The sequence below is a fragment of the Hipposideros armiger genome, unplaced genomic scaffold (assembly GCF_001890085.2).
Source record: "Hipposideros armiger isolate ML-2016 unplaced genomic scaffold, ASM189008v1 scaffold_139, whole genome shotgun sequence".
Classification (NCBI taxonomy): Eukaryota; Metazoa; Chordata; class Mammalia; order Chiroptera; family Hipposideridae; genus Hipposideros; species Hipposideros armiger.
In genome coordinates this window covers 529,963-538,290 of record NW_017731489.1, presented here as the reverse complement: position 1 = coordinate 538,290, position 8,328 = coordinate 529,963, and the positions used below count along the sequence as shown (strand labels likewise).

The window sequence follows — 8,328 nt, the reverse complement described above, 5'->3', positions numbered from 1 at the left end:
AGTGAAGAAAGGAAGGCGCAAAGCTCTGTGTTAGGTGAAGAACAGTAATGGATTAAAAGAAAAGTTAAGCGCAGTCTGTCGTCACTGTTCTGTTTGTGGTGGGTGGTGTCCTTCCCCTGCACTCAGATCCCGTTAAGAGGAGAATCCCGTGATGGAGTGGCTAGTTTTCTGGGCTAATTACAGCTGAACTGATGGCATTGATTGACGCATGATGGTTAGATTTACCTTCTCTGAAGCCAGAGTGACACCTCAGAGATCAGGCATGCAGTTCTGTTGTCTTCCAGCTTAGAGGCCTCAGAGGCTATCTGGGGGTGGAGGGTGCTTGAGACAGGGGCTAAAGGGACACAGCTCCCGGTCACTTCTACCAGGACAGCTCTGCATGTGTCAAAAGATTTGTTTCCCTGAAAGATTTTGCATAGAAATAGTTTCACTGCTACAAGGGAGGCTAAAAACTCACTGGTCCTGTTCACTGATCCTTGTTTGTCCAGTGAGAAAACAGCCATAGTGAGATAGTGGTGTCCTCTTTATTCTGGTCCTCTTTTCCACGTTAATAGTTATTGCAGACTTGCAAAGGAATGTTAACCTTGTAATCTTACCACCAGCCATTGCAGCAGATATGGTAAACCATCGTTTACAAAATAAGCACCCAGGTGTCCTGCCTCCAACCTGCATCTCAGAATTAGACTTCGCTTCCTGAGAGCCTCATCCAGGGCGGGGCCAGGGAACTTGGGCTTTTATTTTCATTTATTTATTTTTTCTTTAATTTTTTTATTATGAAAATGTTTAGATATAGGAAAAGTTGACAGAAAAGTACAATGAACACTCCTATACCTACATTCAACAATATCGTTTATTCATTTACTTTTTATTAGTTTCAGGGGGTACCAAGCAACATAATAGTTAGACATTTACACCCTTCACAAAGTGATAACCCCCCTCCCCCAAGCTACTACTCTCTGACATCTTATAAAACTGTTACAGTATCACTGACTGATGCTGTACTTGACCGCCCGTGACTATATATATATATATATATATATATATATATATATATACACACACACTATATATATATATACACACACATATATATATATATATATATATTTTTTTTTTAGTTGACATATAATATTCTACTTCAGCTTCACTTGTACAGCGCATTGGTGGAACTTGGGATTTTAAATAGGCACCTCGGATGGTGCTGGTGCAGCTGGTCCTGAGGCCACATTCTGAGACTAATCAAACTAGATTATTATTTGTGTGGATGAAGGAACAGCCCGTGTAGTGGGGTGGCTCATGAATTATTATTGAACATTATGACTAAAAACCAGTGAGTGATCAAAATGACGCAGCAGAGGAGTCCATGCTGCTGTGATGTGGTTGAGACCACAGTTCTTTCCATAAAACCATTGCTTCTCAGTTGCAGTCTACAGAACGGTGACGTAGCACAGTTGGTTTTCTTCTGTGATCCTTAGTGAAATGAGAAAAGTGTAGGGCAGCATTGTGTTTTATCAAGAAGCTCCGTTTATTCCGAGATTCTGTTCCTCTAAATGTTTTTGGTATTAAAATATCCCGTCTTTTATGACACGATGGCATTGTATGTAGTATATATTTTTTAATGGCACAAATTCCAAAAATCTGGATATCAGTGCCCCAATGCCCAGTGGGTCTACCTGAAAAGAAAGCATGGGACACACAGTGGAACTCTGCCCTCCAAGCCCCTCCCCTGGGAGCCTGGTGGGCTCTGTTTGAAAACCACCAATGTGGTGGAAGTGCACCAGACAGGAGGCCTGAGACCTAGATTCTAATCTTAGCTCATCATTCATTATCTGTGTGACTGACAAATCTACATTTCTCTGGGCTTGTGTCATCATCCAGGATTCTGTGTGCTTAAAGATGTATTTTTATATTTTGAAATAAGGGAAGTATTAAAATGGATTAACGGCAGTTTTCCTTCATTATGAGTCATTCACCAACTCTACCATATTTGTACGAAATGACTAATACAATTTTTTATTAAGCCCAGTACACAAACATTCATTAAGCCAATCCTGGCTTACCTAGAGTGGTGTTTAATTCAAAGCGATTGCTATTCCCTAGTAATCCAGCTCTCTCTCTGGTTTAGCAGTAAAAATATTGAATTATCTGAATCTCGTTAATGCAAGAGTCATTTTCTTCAATTTCCCTGTTTTTAAATTGGGCTTTCCCTCACCAGGAATTGGCTGTGACCGAGAGTCTGTGCTCTGAGCACCAGCCTCTGACACATCAGAAGATGGACCCACCTTGGTAACCGCAGCCCTGCCCAGCTGCTCTGGTCCACAAATAAATCGTCAGATGCGTAGGATATGATTCTATTCATGACTCATGCACATCGGTCTCCATGGTGTCTTATAAATACTTAAGTGTCACATCAGGGTTAAACTCAAGTTTCCATTTGGGGCAGCTCTCTTGCCTTGCAGTCTTTATTTCTTTGTGTATTCAGCAGTCACATAATGAGTCTGCTCCATCTGCTGAATGTTGAACTAGGCCTTGAGGATGCAGTCCCGAACCTCAGGGAGCTCCTTGTCAAGGGGGGGAGTGAGGCTTACAAACAAATGCTTGAAGTCCAGTGTCAACGTGGCACTGAAAAATTTATGTTTTCAGTCTTTACACTCAGACGTGTGTGCATCTTTGCTCCAAGCAGTGGCCTCTCAGGGAACAGCATCTTTTGGTAGAGGCTGGACCGTTAGGTCGGAGGAGTCATAGGTGCACGCAGCCCCCTACATAACCCCCAGGGGTTGCCCTGGCCTTCCCTGCCCTCTGCTGTCCTTTCTTTCTAGAATGAAGGACATGAGAGTGGCCTTGGATGGCTCATGGACAAAGAACTACTTTGGGACCCAAGGACGTGACTTGTGTGCAAGCCATGTAGGATATGGGGTACTTTGTGGCCTTCCTTGTTGGTGTGAGGGTAGGCTCTGATCTCATGACCAGATTCTCTTTCCAGAGAGTTTGGGTGCAGCCCCTCCTGTGGGTAGGAGCACAGGCCCAGGGTCACGTGTTGTTGAGCAAACTGGGATGAACCAGTGGCATCAGCCTTTGGGCAGTCCTGACTACTTGTCTCCACAAGGACTGTCCTGTCCTGCACAGCACGCATTGTCACCTCGCTTGCATTCGAATGTGTCTGCTCAGGGGGCTCTCTCATTGTTCTAAAATCGATGCTAAGTGATTTATTACGCAGTTGGTCATGTCAGTAAAACATTGGAGTTTATCGATTTATGTCTTTCATAACGTACCTATAAATATATAGAATTTAATTATTCTCTTATTATAGGGGAAAAAAAGCCTGTTTCCAGGCACAAAAGGTCAGGGTACCTCACCCTCACATAAAAGCTCTAAACAAAGGTCAAATGATGTTGACTTTTTCACATGGTTCCCAGTGAGAGTGTGGGCTGGAGTGTGTTTTCCTTTTGTTTGCAAAATAGTGATACGTGCTTGTGCATCCCTCTGTTAAGGAAACCTGCTTCTGGCAAAGGATACTTACAAGGTGTGCATGTGTACAAAGTTCGTATCATACCAAGGTTCTGGCAAATTCCTGGGTGTTACTACTAAGGGTAACCTCCACCCCTTCTTCCATGCCTCCCCTTTAGATAAATTAGAAGGAAGCATCGTTTAGAGGTGAAGAATGACAGGGGTTAAAATGTGGCCCTACTCCTTTGTTCCTGCCTGCCTTTATCTGGGGGGAGGGGGAGGCTGGGCATGAGGGGCCTGGGAGGGGCCTTGAGGTCCTGGGGGGCCACGTGCTTCCTTCTCTGGACTCGTAGGGTGGTTATAATTGGTTGTGTGCATTTTGCATCTGACGGTACATGAGAGTCCTTGTTGCTTGTTGTTCTCCCCGCAGCACTGTGGTTCCTTAAGGACAGGAACCTTACGTAAGTGCATCTCCCCTGCTAATCTGTGGGTGACCATTCATGTGTTTGGGGAGAATGAGTGGCGTGACGGAGTGAAGGAGTGGGGCCTTCTGATGGAGACCCACCCTCTCTCCACATTTGCCAGCCCAGGGTCATTTCAGATAGCCAGATCCTCTAGAGCAGCGGTTCTCAACCTCCCTAATGCTGCGACCCCTTAATCCAGTTCCTCATGTTGTGGTGACCCCCAGCCATAAAATTATTTTCGTTGCTACTCTATAACTGTAATTTTGCTACTGTTATGAATCATATTGTAAGTATTTTTTTGTTTTCCATGGTCTTAGGCGACCCCTGTGAAAGGGTCATTCGACCCCCAAAGGGGTCGCGACCCACAGGTTGAGAACCGCTGACTAGATAGTTATGTTTCCTTTCAGTGAGATAGCTGACATCAATTGAAAAAACAAACACACATGGCATGTGATGGCCATAATTACAGCCTTCTGGCCAATCACTCCTGTCTGATTCATTGGACTCCAAGTGTCTGTACAAACGTCTCTTCCCCTCCCCCCAATCAGCGGAGCCCCATTGGGCCTCTCCTGGCTCTGCTCTGTTGTCACTGGTATTTCGGTCCCACTTCACCCTGCTCAGTGGTTGAGACAAATGGTATAGCAGTGTCTGTACACTGTGCCCCCTGCTTGGTGGCTCTCCTGTGTCCTCCACAGACCATCGCAAAGTGTGTGACTCCTCTTCTCTTGGGCACAAGGACATGAGAGATTGGGAACTCAAGTCAGGGTTTGAGCCCCAACTTTACCATTTATTAGCTTTATGACCTTGGACAAATTACTCTTCCAGCTTCGCTTCCGTCATCTATTAAAACGAAGATAATCAAACCTACCTCCCAAGGGTGCAGAAATTAATGGTAACCAGTAAGCGTTGGTTTTCTCTCCCTCTCTCTCTCCTGATCTGATTATATGTGAGGGAAGGGAATGACTGTGCATTCTTTCTGTAGTGTAATGAATAGGTGCAGGCTTTATATTTCAGATCTCGGAAGTAATAGCACATGGTTTGGAAAGTACAGAAGATGTTCTGTTGAACTGACAGAGATGATGCTAAATCCTCTGCAGATAAGAAAGAAAAAAAGTGTAGGTTTCTGCCCTGGAGAAAGTCACTGGACTTCCATTGTGATTCAAGTTCTTGGTGCCATGCTAAGACCGTATAATGCATCTGTGAAAGCAATATAGTGGCCCCAAATTCTTATGCTAGACCTTTAAAACAAAATCTCTAAAGAGCAGGGCTCTTGGGTTTATGCAGTTAAATGTGGTTGACGATTGTGTAGACGCTTGGAGCTCTCCCATGTGACATAGCTGTGCTGTCACCTTTAAATGTGGCCCATTTTAATTGCTCATCTTCTGAGGTGTTGGGGCCCATCTGTGGTGATTTTAGCAACTCTGCTTTGGCCAGATCACTTATTTTTTTTATCCAGTACAAATATGCCACCCTGAGAAGTTCCTAGCAGCTTAAATTATTTATTAGCTGTCTTAGTTTAGTACGTTTTTTTGTTTTGTTTTGTTTTTAAATTTTTTATCCTGACGTCTAAAAAGGAAGAGAGAGTGCGTGAAGGATGATGGTCAGTGCAGGTGACAGTCATGCCCAGAGCAAGCCAGCTGCTGTGACTCCTCACACATGCAGGCTCCTGACACAGAGCCTGCCCTTCCCTGCCTTCCCATTGATTGTGACCCTGGTCACTTCACTGCTGGGGTTGCTGCAAAGCATCCTGAGGCCTAGACCTGCTTGCCGTCACCTCTTGTCCCCTAAGTGCTTACATCATGCTTTTTATCTGAGTCCCACCTTCTCCTCAAATGGCCTCTACTCTGCCTGGTTGAGGGCCATCAGAGCAAAGCCTCCATGTTCCTGCATCTGTGTAGCTCATTTGATGGTGCTTTTGTTCATGGGTCCATATCCCTTGTCTTTTCATCTGGATAAGAAAAAAAAACAAAAACCCTGTAGAAAGAAAGATGATGTCATATTACTTTGTAACCCACCCAGCTAGCCTTCTACATAGCAGGAGATAAGTCAGCATTTGTTAGTAATTATCGTAGTCTGTTTGGGCAGCTATAACAAAAATGCCATAAACTGGGTGACTTATAAACAGCTGAAATCTGTTTCTCACAGTTCTGGAGGCTGGGAAGTTCAAGATCAAGGCGCCGTCAGATTCCGTGTCTAGTGAGGGCTCATTTCCTGGTGTCTTCACTGTAGCCTCACAGGGCAGAAGACAAAATGGATTTTCCTCAGGCCTTTAAAAAAAAAAAAAAAGAGCTCTAACCCCATTTTTGAGGGCTTTACTCCATGACCTACTCACCTCCCAAAGGTCTCACCTATTCTAATACCATGACATTGGGCATTACATTTCCACACATGAATTTGGGGACGGGAGGGGACACTACATTGAGACCATAGCAGTGACATTAGAGAAATTTTAAGAATTTAAATAAAATATAGTTATGAAATTCTAAACAAAAAGGCTTGCCTTTTTACTTTAGGGAACTTGTGAGTAAGAGAATTAGAACATCAAGATACCTGTGTCTCTGTAGGGTGACTATTATACTTAAGGGAATACGAGGAACCCCCAGGGACCATACCAGTGAAATATGCTCCGACACAGGTTGCTGGGGAACGGAAGCGAGGACCTGCTTCTGACCTACTGTGTGTGTGTGGGGGGGGCGGTTAGTAAAAGCTGGGTGGTGTCCTTGTGACAAAACCCAGTCACTAAGCCAGTTGGAGCAGTCCTTAAGTAGGCACAGTCACGTTTCTAAACTAGAGTTCATTTATTTATTCACTTATTTGATAAACATTTTAAAAACCATTTACTGTGGGCTAAGTGCTGGGTTCTGGAATCCCTAAGGGAGTGAGGCCCGGACCCAGTCAGGAAGCTCATAGCCCAGTGGGGCAGTAGGGATGTGAGTAGACACGTACAATGTAGTGTAAGCATTCAGGGGTGGAGACGCTACACAACACTGGGAGTCCAGGAGGGACTGGCCTCTCACTGGAAGTCGGAACCCATTTCTCTTTTCTAAGGACAGGGGAGCAGAGACACGGCCACGGAGTATGAATGAGCCCGGGCCTGCCAGGAGGCGGGTGGTGGCAGAGGTCAGACGAGATCACGTGGGCTGAAGCGTCCCTTGCACTTTGTGTGTTTGGTTCCGTTCCCTCTTGCTGAATACCGTTCTCTCCCCAGAGCCTGCTCCTGGGGTCTGCCCTGTGGCCTGAGGTCTCCTGGTCTTTGCTTTCCCGGGCCCAGCCTGTCTGGCTGCCAGTCAAGCGCTCAGTGTAGGCTTTCTGCCAGGTGCTGTGGGCAGACCCTGGAGGGTCCGTGGAAAGGCGTGTCAGGTATCGGGCACAGCAGACTGAAGCACAGAGGCAGGAGATGGGAAGCAGCGATCAAAGTGGCTGCCAATCAAGCTGCAGAGGTAGGCTCAAGTTTTGTTTTTAGGCCAGAGAATCTGTTCTTCATTAGTAAGCAGATAAGTGTTTGCTGTTACTGTTTGTTTGTTTTTAAACCGGCTTGTGATTAATGCAGTGCCTTAGGCCGATGAATCAGAGGTGGTGTATAGAGTGGATGGCAAGATTGGGAGAAACACACACACACACACACACACACACACACACACACACACACACACACACATACACACACACACGTGTTCAATAACGTTTGCATTGAATTGAATTGAATTGAATCAAATCCATTGCACTTGTCTGGGTATGAATTAATCTGCATCTCAGTTGCCTTAACAGTACCTTTTGGGAAAACGTTTGCATGACGACTCCTAACCAAAAGAAAGGCATCACGTGATTATTGACATCCTTGGCACTAGCGCCCAGGCTTCTGTGTTCTCCACCACGTTCTCTTTAGGCGCCCGGGCCTTCCTGTATTAACACTGTGGAAAGGAGGTAAGACTTGGCCAGACTTGTTGACTTGGGTAGGCCAGAGTTCTGTCATATACTGCCTAGAATCCCTAATTTCAATCTTTAGTGAGACAATGTTAAATTGAATGGAGATGCCACTTGATTATATTTCCTATAATTTACTTTTCAATGCTTTGGTGTAGATGCTGTGGGGAGTTTGTATTGTATGTGAATTAATCTACATTTCAGAAATGGCAAGCTAATACCTGAAGCACCGAATTGAGGATACCCACTTCAGGGTGTTCAGCTAGTATTTGGACGATTCATGAGATGGTTGCCATAAATACTTCAGCAATCTTTGTATCCACCTAGTCGCCTTTTGAACGTGACCCTAGAGTACTTGACCATCTTGTGTGCAAGACTGTCCTGAACTAACTAAAGGAGTTAGCTGAAAACTGCATTAGAATATCATATATGCCTGCACTGAACTTTTGATCCAAAATGCTGCTGGAACACCAAAGAGAACAGAGAAGGGGAC

General features: G+C 44.9%; 1 protein-coding gene across 7 annotated transcripts in view; it reads left to right on the top strand.

The window, feature by feature from the left end:
* The window catches only part of ENOX1 (ecto-NOX disulfide-thiol exchanger 1), a 524,830-nt gene that overhangs the window by 255,618 nt on the left and 260,884 nt on the right, over positions 1-8,328 (top strand). Inside the window, exon 1 of one of the 7 annotated variants that reach the window (XM_019650341.1) lies at positions 7,282-7,351. The exons of the other annotated variants lie outside the window; for them this stretch is intronic. The gene's annotated coding sequence lies outside the window, so the exon portion shown is untranslated. Of the gene's footprint in view, positions 1-7,281; positions 7,352-8,328 lie in introns of those variants that run through there. 7 annotated transcript variants of the gene reach the window in all.